General features: G+C 40.6%; 1 protein-coding gene across 28 annotated transcripts in view; it reads left to right on the forward strand.

Annotated features, from left to right (window-relative positions):
* The window catches only part of Celf2 (CUGBP, Elav-like family member 2), an 825,373-nt gene that overhangs the window by 406,248 nt on the left and 406,147 nt on the right, over positions 1-12,978 (forward strand). The window lies entirely within an intron of this gene.

Here is a 12,978-nt window from a genome sequence, read left to right on the forward strand (position 1 = left end):
CAGAATTCACAAGACAGCGGGTATAGCCCATAAAGAGTACACTTCAATAATGGAGGTTAGTAAGCCAGACATTAAGCAAGACCCACTATATGCTGCCTGCAAGAAAAGCACAGCCAACATTAAAGCATAAGTAAGATAACAGGAGAAGGATAAGATGAGATACGCTTTGTTCACTGAGTACTATTGCATCTGCCAAAAATTCACGGTCACCCAGAGTCTTAAAGAAGGTATTTGGAAATAGGAACTATGGAGAAGCCATTAGTTAAGAGGAAGCCATGCAGGATCATGAGGGTTCTTATACGTGATATAATGTAGGGTTAGAAGGAGGAGGAGAGGAGGAGGGGAGGAGGGGTAGCAGGAGATAGGCACAGGTACTCAGAGAGGAAGGCACATGGCAACAGTAGAGAGGATGTCGTGGTGCAGATTCAAGCCAGATGATGTAAAAAACTGTCAGACACCAGAAGGTAGGAAAGACTAAGATCTTCTTCCTCATTGCCTCCAGATAAAGTGGGACCAGGCCAATGCTTCCTGCTCAGATTTATGGGTTCCTTAATCACAAGAGAATATGTTACTCTTGTTTTAAGCTATCCCCTGTCTAGTAATTAATTATAGCAGCACTAGGAGACTGATACTGACTTGGTACCAACCCCCCCCAAAAAAAACCCACGGGGATATTGAACACATGCTTGACAGTGTAGAAGTGACTTTGGCACTGCGCACAAGCTAGAAGAATTTTGAGGTGTTTGACAGAAAAGTTCTAGGTTTCCTTAAAGAGGTTTGGTAGAAATTTAGGCACTAAAGATGATGCTGGTAAGAGCCTTGGAAGAAGTGAAGGCCGTGGAAGGAAGCCTCTGTCATCTTAGAAAATGCTTATGTCTTTGTGAACAGGAGGGTGGTAGATATACAAACCACGGCAAAAATACAACTACCCCTGATGAAGTCTCAGCAAAAATCATGTTCTTAGACCTTGAAGAAAAGACTATTCTTGTTAGAAAATGACAGAATTCTTTAGCGAACAGAGCTTAGTGTTTGGAGGGAAAATAGAAAATATAAGTGATGACTCAAATATTTGGCAAAAGGTGGAAGCTATGGCCTGGCGTCTCCATGTTGTTTATAGCAAACTGAGGAATAAGGGAGCTACCTGGAGATAGGAACTGTAAACCAGACAAGAGTTAATCAGGACAATGTACTCTGGCAACAGGGTAAAGGCATGGATGGGCAGAGGATTATTGTGAGGTCTGGAAACTTAGAGGGGCAGTTTCCTGGTGGGTTGTTTCCATCTGTAGACCAATGATCCCTTAATTTATTCTTGCCTGTCCTTTGGAATGGGAATGTATCGTGGGACAGACTCAGGGGTACACAAATCATCTAGTGTCACGGGTGGACAGGAGTGCCAGCAAGGATTGCTCTCAAAAACACAGCCAGATCTGATTTACATTTCTGGAATGATTCTTTACAGAGTCATCACCATGTTGATACCTTAAACTTGAAATTATAGCCTCCAGAATTGTGAGAGACTGAAATTCTAGAATCATAAGCCATGTGTGTCTGAGTTCCTGCTCTCTCTCTCTCTCTCTCTCTCTCTCTCTCTCTCCTCTCTCTACTATCTTTCTTTTTACATCACACTTAAGAAGCAAATACATTGACCAGAAGAAAATTGAAGAGAGGTTCTGCTCATAACAGATGATATCAGGGTAGAGAGCAATACCAAGAATAAAGAATATCATTTGGTAATTTATCAGTTTATGAAAAGACATAGTAATCCTATATTTTTGCCCAGCTAATAACAAAGATTATAATAACTGATGGAAGAAAATTTAAAAAACAGAAAGAATAAAGATTTCAACAGTCATCTCTTCACAATTGATAGAAGATGACGAAAATATCAGCAAAAATATAAAACACTTGAGCAGTGCTTGACAAAGCACGACCTAATTTACATTTATTGAACATTACACCCATCAACAAAATATGCATTCCCTGTTAGTATATGTAAGGCCACTTATCAAAAGAGATCACACTGTGAGCTACAATACATGTCCGAATAAAATTAGAAAATATTCAATGACACAAAGTCCATAAATGATAAGCAAAGTAATTAGATACTAAAGCTGGAAATATTCAAATATCTAAAACGTTTTTAAGAGTCATTTTATTTTATTTCCCACCTCCCTCTGTGTGTGCGTGTGTATTGTGTGTGTGTGTTTTGTGTGTGTGTATAGTGTGTGCGTGTGTATTATGTGTGTGTATAGTGTGTGTGTATTGTGTGTGTATAGTGTGTGTGTATTATGTGTGTGTACAGTGTGTGTATGTGTATGTGTGTGTACATGTATGATGTTTGTGTATGGTGTGTGTGTTGTGTATGGTGTGTGTGTGTGTGGTGTGTGTGTGTTCATTTAAATTGCAGGTGTCTACAAATGAAGATCAGTTCCCTAGACCTGGAGTAACAGTGGTTATATGCCACCCAGTGTGACCAAATTTGGGTTCTCTGAAAGAGCACTATTCTCTCTTAACCATGGGGCCATCTTTTCAGTCCCCAACATAACAAACTTCTAAGATGCTTCAGTGACTCAAATAAATCAAATGGGAATTAGGATGTCACAAAAGAAATACAACACATCAAAAGTCATACTGTACCCCTAAATCGGTCTTAAGGGTAAACTTTTAGCAATAAATCTCTATATTAAAAGCAAAGAAATGTCCCAGATCATTGACTTCAACTTCCAATTAAGAAACATAAAATAAATAAATAAATAAATAAATAAATAAATAAGAGCTAATTAAACACAAAATGAGAAGAAGAAAGGCAACAATAAAGACCACGGTGTAGTGGGAAACAAAAAAAAATCAATAAAACAAAAGCCTACTTCTTGGAGAAGATCAATAAAATTGGAAAAACTCCAGGAAGGCTGATTTGGGGGGAAAAAAGAGAAAACATAATTTATTAGTATTAAAAATGAAAGATTGCTAATTATCCCATAGGTCTGAGCAGCCTAAACATGAATATCATGAGAAGCTTCATACCCATAAAGTCAACACCTTTGATTAGGGGTCATCCAGCAAAGCTCCCAAGTAAATATTTTACGATTTGGGTGTCGCATATGGTCTATGTCACATTGTTTTCAACCTTTACAAATAAAAATAACCCTTGACTTTTAGATATTAGATTCTCCTGGCTTAGATGATATAAGTCAAATTATTGAGAGAGAGAAAAAAGTATAAATCTCATTTACATAGATAATTGGAATGGCTTTATATCAGTGTGAAGTTGAGTCTGAAAATTTGTCACAAAGGGAACTGCCTGCCATACAAGGCATTTTGCTGATTAGTTGTATCAAACAGTTAAGGTAAAAAGAATACTATTAATCCCCCTAGAAAACTTAATTATACAGACTACTTTTCCACTCATTTTTATGAGTCCAGCATCATCCTGTTGCCGACAAAAACAAAAACAAACAAACAAACAAAAAACCCACATGGGATTAAAAGTATAAGGTCTACAGCCATCGAGAACGTGGATGTATAGATTGCAAACCAAATTTTAACTAATCGGTTTAGTAGGAGAAAAGGGTCCTCTTAGTAATGAAAGATTCGCTGACTTTCCTCCCAAGACATTCTGCTCGGAACTGTGCCCAGTGCAGTCAGAACACGATACAAGATGCTTACGTTGAAATGGAAGAAATAAACTATCTTGTTGTAGACGACATGGTTGTCTTCCTAGAAACTTTGACCGAATCCTAAAAAAGAGAGGTTGCTCAAACCACTCAGTCATGTAAGTTGGAAAGATGTATTTATGTATCTGTATTGCTAAATCGCTACACTGACAATGGGATTAAGTGCGTGAGAACACATCCGACCAAACAGGTAAAAATCTACACACTGAACTGACAAAATACTGTAAAGATAAACTAAAGAAGAAATTCATATATAGAGACCCTGGATGTAGGGATCAGAAAACTACATTTTGTTGAAATAGAAACTTTTCCCAAGTGGATCTATACATATAAAATTAATTCAAATTTAATATAAATCAGTTTATTAATCATAATCTCAGCAGAGTTTGGGGGCTGGATGACTGATTTCAAACAAAGATGCTAGAGAAATTCAGTGAGGAAAGTACCCCATTCAACATTCCCCACTAGAACAAATGGATGCCCATATGCAACTAAGCGTACTACCCTAGCACCATGCTAAGATGAATTCTAAATGATCACAGACCCAAGAGTCAACCCTTCAAGCTACAAACTGTGTGTAGAAGAAAATGTAAAAAAAAATGCCTCATCATTTTGTATAGACAAAGAATCCTATAGTGAGTGCATGTACTGTGAGTGTGCGTGTATGTATGTATGCATGTGTGTGTGCGTATGTCCGTGTGTGTGTGTATGTGCGTGTGTGTGTGTGTGTGTGTGTGTGTGGTTGGTATGTATTCATGTGTGCAGGCACATCTTTGTGTGTGCTGGAGGTCAACATCGGATGTCTTCCACAACTGCTTGCCATCTTACTTTTTGACTGGGTCTCTGAACCTGGGGCTCACAATTAGCTAGAGTATCTGGCCAGCAAACCCCACGATCCTTCTGTCTGTCTAGGTAGCCATAGGATGGTTGGCAGGCACTGCTGTACATAAGTTTTTACACGGGTGCCGGGAGCCTGAATGTGGACCTCCTTGATGCATAGCAAGTGCTGTATTCATTTTGTTCTCTCCTCTGTCCAAGAAAGAGCTCTTAATACAACTCTGAAAGCATGAATCAAAAATAGTATATTTATTTGACTTTATGAAAAAAGAAAAAAATCTCTTTGTTTATCATCAAAAGTAAAGTGAAAAACCAAGACACAGGGTTGTAGGAAATCCAACGTAGGAATCGCTTTAAACACATACACACAACCCCAAGCACTCATCAATAAAAAAAAATAAATCTGATATTTTAATTGGGTGAACTGTTAGATGAAGGTAGACAAATATTACTTGGGCACATTACAAGTTTCTCAATATTATTAGTTAATTAAGTGTCCAGTGGGCTGCTATCACTCGACTATTTGATTCATGGCTGAAATAAATTCCATTCCAAAGCATTCTGAGAGAAAGCCTGGGAACGCTATCGGCTCCTGTCACGCTGTAGGTAAGAAGTAAAATCCTGTAGTCACTTAGAAAACAGTTGGAGGTTTCTTAGAAAGCTAAACACAGATATGCCATTTGGTGCTGTGTTTATTCAAATCTACCTGTGGAAAAGTCTTATTTCCCCTGAGTGCACACATAGGTTCCTGCTTCTCCAAGGAAATAGTGCAATAACGTGAATGAAAATCATCGTAGCAGTTCGATTTGTATAGTAAGGGATAGAAATGGCTCTCATGCTATCAAGAAAAGAAGGAACGAACAACTTGCACTGTATTCAGACTGTGGGGTGGTGCCCAGAAAGTGAAGGTACGCTATAGAGGAAGTTCAACAGTTACTCTGCGTAAGAAAAGCCAGACCAAAAATGTATATGTCATGAGACTCTGTTTAGATGACTTTCTAGACAGGGAAGCTAAGGTAAAGAGAGAGGAAATGACCAGTGACAGGGAAGAGATTGGCAGAGGGGCTATGTTGGAGCAGAGGGGAAAAGGTTTAAGAAGCCACACAGTTCACCAGGGAATTCCACAGGAGCTTGATGCAGTTGCTCACAGTGTGTCTACAGTAAGGACAATACAATAATGATTCCTATGCTTTTCTTCAGTGTTGGGACTTTGGTCTATAGGATGTTACTGCCCACATTCAGGTTAAAGCTTTCTGGAAACAGTCTCGCAAACATGCCCAGAGGGCGTCTGTTGGGTGATTCTCAAGCCAGTTAAGATGAACCAACCCTGTGGGCTATACACAGTGTAGAAGAGACATGCTCGCACACCTGCAAACTCACTGGCGGGGCATTCATATGTGGCCTAGCTAACACACTGAGTGAGAGCGTCTGTGGTTCCGAGTGCCCTGGGATGCAAGGCAGAAGATGGGTACAATGCCAAGAGCTTCACAGTAGAAGCCACCTCTTCCTCAGGCTACTGCTGCTTGCATTTAAACTCAGATCGACCTGTGGAATGTCTTTCTTTCTGTTTTCTACTTTAAACAGAAATGCCCTAAATCGTGCTATTCTGTGACATTCTTTTTACTACCCACCACGCATTGTAATTCTCTGTTACAGCATTGGAGTCTGCATCATTCTTTATAGCTACCCCACAGACTGCAAAATGACCATGGTATTTTTGTAGCTTTCATATTACCCTATCTTTGGGCACATAGATTGTTTCTGTGAGAGACAGAGCTGCTTGATCCAGTGTTCATGTCTTCAGATTCACTTTGCATTGATGTAAAATCAAGAACTTAAAGGAATGTTTTATTTCATACCCCATCCCGAGAAATGCCATTTTACCCATCCTCTGGTCTTTAAAATCCTTAACACAACAGACCTTTTATTTAGAAAATGTCTGCACCTCACTTGTAATCCCAGAACTTAGAAAAGCTGAGGCAGGAAAATGGAGAATTTGAGGCCAGCCTGATCTACATATCAGGTCTTTTTCTCCAGAAAGGCAAGATAGGATAAGAATAATTTTTATGCCAAAGAAATAGTGAAAATATATATTTATGGGTTTATATTTAACATTAGAAATGGGACTTTATGTTTAGTTCCCTCTTACTTTAAATTTAAAATTCTTAGAGTCGCTTCCAGATTGTTTAACTTTTGGAGTCTCTTAGGAATACTTGGCTGTGTTTTCTTTCTTTTTCTTGTTTTCGTTGCATATCTTAGAATTTAATAGGCTTAGATTCCCACTCCCTCAATTCCTCTGAGCCTTGTTTTTCTCCCATGAACAATGGCTATAATAATCTTGTGAGGAGCAAAAGATAAAATGTGTATAAGGTTCTGGACAAAAGGATTAAAGCATAGCAAGTGAACAGGTCTTTATGGTTGGGATAGAATAAAAAGGCATAATGAATATTATGGTATATAAGTGGTTATAAACTTCAACCTTGCTATCAGTCTACCCCATTACTGCCAGACGAGCCTCTTTCAACTTGATTGACATCAGAGGGATGCATGGTCACTCTTAGATCATCCTAGGGTTATAGAGGACCTTAAGAGATGATTCCTCATAACTGCTCATTCTCAGCGGGGACAGGCATTGTCAAATCATTGTTTCCCAGGCCTCTTGGCTCAAGGGGATAAAGAAGTGAGGGTATCCTCAATTCCCAGGGTCATAGTGTCAAATTTTCTTGGATGTTCAGGTTAGTCATTCAGGTAATTAATTATCAGTTATTTTCAATATTGATGGCAAAGACCTTTTTTTTTTAAAAAAAAAAGTTCTTTTGGGGAACGGGCATATTCAACTTATTGGACCTTCAGGGCAACCATTCATAGTTGTACGTTAGATGGTAGAACTGTCCAAAGGTGATCAAGTCCTCCCCTAGAATTTGCCAAGTAACAAAGGAGCTAGGATAATGTGGAGTCGAGTTGCACTCAGGATTTATAGAGAAGTAGTGTTTCACTGTTTCCAATGAAGCTTATATTGACATGTATTCTGGAAGCCCCTAAACCAGAGAAAGCTCTGCCACAATCTCTGGACTCCTTGGCTTCCTGCTTCATAAATACACAGCAAATAAACAGAGGTTAGTGTGTTAGGATATATGAAATATAGAACTAGGTTGCCTACAGAGAACAACTGCTTCCCAGCGTTATTTTCTCAAAGACATATACGCATTAATAATATACATGTATATACATGCATTTACATATAACATCATACATGCATACCATATCATGCACATACATACACATGTATACCCATGCACATACATGCATATACACAGAACATCACAGATATATACATATATGCATGTACACACATACACATGTATACACATGCACATGTATGTGCATATACACACATATACACATGCATATACACTACATGTATGCATACACATATACCATGTGCATGTACATATACATGCAAACATTAGTTTAAAAAAATGTACCTTGCACCAGGCCCTAGAGATTTAAACACTGAAACCTTTCATTTGTACCAGTAATTCATATACAGCTATATGGGGTGAAAAAGGTTAATGATGGAATTTTTTAAAGTACGTTCCATTGACTATAAATGGCAGATCTGACAGCTAAAATGAAAATTTTCCAGAGGAAACTTTAGTCAAACTAATTATTCGAGACGTTATAAGGATGTATAATTATATTCTTCACCTTTTAAAAAAAAGTTTTATTACAAATGTGCTTTTAAAGAACAAGTAGAGAAATAAAAGCTGTAATTGTTCTTAATTATAGCTAACTGTAATTGCACTCAATTGCAATATACTGACTATCACCAGTGCCTAAAGAAATCCTGGCATGAGGCAGTGCGCCCACGTTCGGGAGATGAGGTATAGTTTTGTGAATATTCTCTTATCTATAATTTAGCTCTTTTACTGTTGATTCCATCTCGGTTTGTTTTATTTTATTTCTTTATTGTAGTGATTGTAGAGGCATAATTGTCATCCCTGAACGTGTTGAAGGTTGTAGATTCCGTCTGGGGTTGGTTCAAATTTCCCATTGCTGCAGAATGGGACATAATGGAGACAGTTCAACGAGCAGCTTGGACACAGCCCACTGCGGCTGACACACTGAATGCATGCATTTGAATTTTCAGAGGTAATATGAATACTGCACTTAATGTACCCAGCAGAGGCTCTAAGAAGCCATGTGGAAAATTTGGAGGCTCTAAAATAACGTTAACTGTCCCTTTGCTAATGACGCTTAGAATAACACTGCTTCAATAGGTAAAATTATCTTATTCATGAAAGGCAAGCTCGCTCTCTCTCTCTCTCTCTCTCTCTCTCTCTCTCTCTCTCTCTCTCTCTCCTTCCCTCACTCTCATCCCTTCTCCCTCCATTTCCTCTTTATCTGTCACCGTCTCTCATGTACCCACCTTACACCTATTCTGTGTACTCACAAAGACTGGCCCTTGGTCCCTGATGCTAAGTGACCCTGTTGCTCCTCTGTAAAATGATAGTTGATAAGAATGCCTTTTCCTCTTGTGCCTATAGAAACATTTATTTAAAATTAACACTTAGAATAAAAAAAGAAGCTAGCTTTAACAAATCTTAGTTGTTGTTGTTGTTGTTGGGTGTACATGTCTGTGTGTGCAAGTTTGTGTCATGACATGCATGAGGAGGGCAGAGAACAACTCTATGAGCTGTGTCTCTCCTTCTACCTTGACGTGGGCTCTGGGGTTAGAACTCACGCCAATAGGTTTGCGTGGCCAATGCCTTTGCCTACAGAGCCTTCTCACTGGCTCAAGGAGTGCAAATAGGCTCTGTCGCTACATCGTTACATCAAAGCAACCTTCATTTCTCTCCTGTTCTATGGTTGGCTACTAAGAGCTTTCTGCCCTGAGGTCAGAGTTAGTTATGATATAATTTCTGGTACATTTTTTTTAATAGAAGGAAAATAAACCACCTTTGAGCTCTATTTTCTTGTACAGACTGTTGGCCAGACCCAAGTTCAAGGAGGCCCTCTGAGCAACTCTCCCTGTGACAGAGGACACTGCAGGCCCCAGACCTAGGTGGCAATTGTTTGTCCCTTATGTCACAGCATTGAGTGGAGTCCAGAAGGGCCGTGATAACTCTGTTCCACACTGTGTTCTTCAAAGACCTCCCCAGAACCAGGCAGGAGCATAAGACCCAGCGCTAATCTAGACCATTTCACAGATGCAGGAGTCATTGTGGTCCATCCCTTCATTAACTGTCTCTGTCGTTCCATCCAGAAACCCCCAGTCTATGGTCGCTCCCCTCCTTTCTCTGTCTCAGCAGCTCTACCACACAGAAATGGTGATGGCTCCCACCTTGCCCTTAGACTCTCCTTCAAGACAGTAGCCCTTACAGTTTAGATTCTTGGAAAATGAACGTATATCTAAGGTACAAGCACACTTCCTCTGGAGAAACAGAACGTGCTTTGCCAGTCATGAATTTGGTGGTGGTTATTCTGCTATTCGAATCTTCCCAGGTTTGTTTCACCAAAACTTCCCTCCACAGAGGAAGGAGTTTAGTGGATTGGAGATATGGTTTAGTGGCAGAGTCCTTTATATATATATATATATATATATATATATATATATATATATATATATATATATTCTCAGTTCAATTGTTAACCACTTAGCCATTTAGCTTATCCATCCACCCATCTATATACACTGTGGCTGTGTCTTTCCCACCAGATATGGGGTCATTAGAAACCCTTTCTTCCTTTCCCTCCCCCTCTCCCTTTCTCCCTCCTTCCTTCCCTCCCTCCTTCCCTCCCTCCCTTCTTCTCTTTCTCCCTCCGTCCCTCCCACCTTTTATCCTTTGCTCCTTCCCTCTCTCCCTCCTCCATCCTTCAATCTTTCCTCCGTCCTCACTCCCTCCCTCCTCCCCTCCTTCCTCCCCTCCTTCTGTTGTTGCTTTTCTCAGCATGCTGTCACAGGAGTGGAAGAAGGAAGTAATCCGCAGCCTTGCATGTACTTTGTCTGGATTGAGGGAGGTGTGTGTGTGTGTGTGTGTGTGTGTGTGTGTGTGTGTGTGTGTGTGTGTGTATGTCCTTTTCCTCTCCAAGAGTAGAAGTTGGTAAATGAAACTCGATGCGCCATTTCCAAGCTCAGCCACTGTCCTCCAGGGCTGCTAACATTTGCCAATGCTAAAGTCTGTGTAAGTGCGTTTTAATGAGCAGGAATTGCTACTGATGGTCTATTCAGGTACTTATTATATCACACTATTTAACACGGTAGAATCGCTGAACATCAAGAGTGCCTGCCCCAGTTAATACACAGAGCCAAGGATCTGTGAAGACTTCCTGCATCCCACAACGTGTCTTCCTAGGAGGATTCACAGGCCAGGTGTCAAAATGACATTTGTGAAAGAAAAGAAAACAAGAGCCCTTAATATTACCTCATAGTGACAGAAGGGACAGCAGTGCCATTTAAACAGAGGCCTCTTGCATGAACCAGTCAGGCCAGATGGGCCCTTTGCAGTGCTGATAAAGAGAGACCTCCAGCAATTTGATTTTCAAGGCACTCGAGCCAAGCACTCACAATAGCAGGCATTTGCAGCCCAGTCACAAAAAGGATACTAAAATATCGTGAATAAGTCTTGAGCCAAGTAAAATCTTAAACAGCATCTCTCCAGATGAAAATGAGGCCTAACAGAAGGAAACTGGACAGAACATGAATTAGATTCCATTTTTCTTAACTGTATTGGCCCTTCTGGCCATCTGAATGCCTGCTTGCCTACTCTCAGGGGCAAGACACCAGCTCCAAACCCTGCCCACTCCGTTCCTCATGGGTCCCGGGGGATTTCGTAGACTGAAATCGAGTCTCCTATGGTGCCAACTTTCAACAGGCCGGAGCCTGGAGCCTGGGTGGATATTGATCAGACAAGTCAATCCCAAAAGTGTATTAGGTGACATAAAGGGAAATGCTACCTCACAGATGTTTGCTTTTATGCTGAAAGATGTAGAGAATTTCACCCCACCCCCACTTTGTACCCTGGCAAAGCTGGTGAAAGGCAGATGCCAGACATAAGTCTGTGAATGTGGCTGGCTCACTGCTTACTCTCTGACAGACAGGAGGGGATAAGTACCAACATCAGGTATCTCTTGGAAAATGTCTGCAAGTGACTAGCTGAGTTCAGGACAGGGTCTGGTCTCCTCTTGTCTTTGTAGGCATTTTGAATGTACACTCCAAGTCAGCCTATACAACAGGTGCATATCCTACTGTCTGCTCCAGGGGAGTCCAAGCAGAGTAGCTGACACAAGGGAGGGAACGATGCACTGGTGTAAAGAGATGACCATACAAAAGAAGCATGGGGTGAAAGAGGCTGCGTTTAAGGCATCCTCAGATTTCCTGAGCTCTCTCTTCAAAGAGGTCTACTAGGACCTCCCTATCTGAGACTGTAGCTCCTCCTGCTTTTACATTCTCTCTACTTCTTTTTAATAACATCTATTATGCAAATAATAGTTTTTCCTATATCTTCCCCATCTAGAATATAAAGCCTCTGCTAGTAAAATTTGTTGTTGTTTGTTTTTGTGAGACAGGGTCTCCTATATCTGCGGCTCACCCGTATGTACCTTTATGTACCTATATGAACTTTTGACACTCCTGCCTTCACTTCCTGAGAGTTGGGACCTATGCCATCGTGCTGAGATCCATGTGATACTGGGGGGTAGAATCCAAGGCTTCTCGCATGCTAGCCAAATGCTCTACCAACTGAGCCACATCCCTAACCTTCACTATTCACTGTGGTAGCACATAACCAAGAATGAATGTGGTTATATATGATTACATATGAGAGACAGAGAAACAGAGAGAGAGACGGGGGTGGGGGGAGAACACTATGGCTCCTACATACTGAACTGCACCATACCGTCATGATTTAAACTGTCAGACCCAAATCCACAATCCCTGGGCTCACTTCCGGTTCTCACTCTGTCACTGGTGGACAATATTTTCAGTGTCGTCTTTCGCCCAAAGGGTCCCATAGTTGAACAATAATCCTGACTTCATTAAGCCTACTAGGTCTATGTGAATAAACACCTGAGAATGATCTAATTCGGCTGCTGATTAATTCAATCAAGCCCCCAGTGCATGGGATCAGTTAGTTACATGTGTGTATGAGCACAGTAGCAGGTCTTACCATGTAATAAATGCTTATGTCTATGCAGCTGTACATAGGTGCATGTCTTAAGCATGTGAGTGAACGTGGGGGAAGTTCAAAAGGTAACCAAAATAAAGAGAGAATGAAAACAGAGGTGTGGCCAGGGGGAAAGGGGGGCTAGCCCTGAGGAATGCTGGGGGGGGGGGATTGCCAAACAGAGAAGAACTTGAATGTCCAGATTGTTTTGCATTTCCTAGAGCTAAGGGTCACCAAGTAAGAAAAATTGACCTGCCCTGAGTCAATACACAGTTTGTTGGTGATAACTGTAAGCTAACTTC

Source organism: Rattus norvegicus, chromosome 17 (assembly GCF_036323735.1).
Source record: "Rattus norvegicus strain BN/NHsdMcwi chromosome 17, GRCr8, whole genome shotgun sequence".
Classification (NCBI taxonomy): domain Eukaryota; kingdom Metazoa; phylum Chordata; class Mammalia; order Rodentia; family Muridae; genus Rattus; species Rattus norvegicus.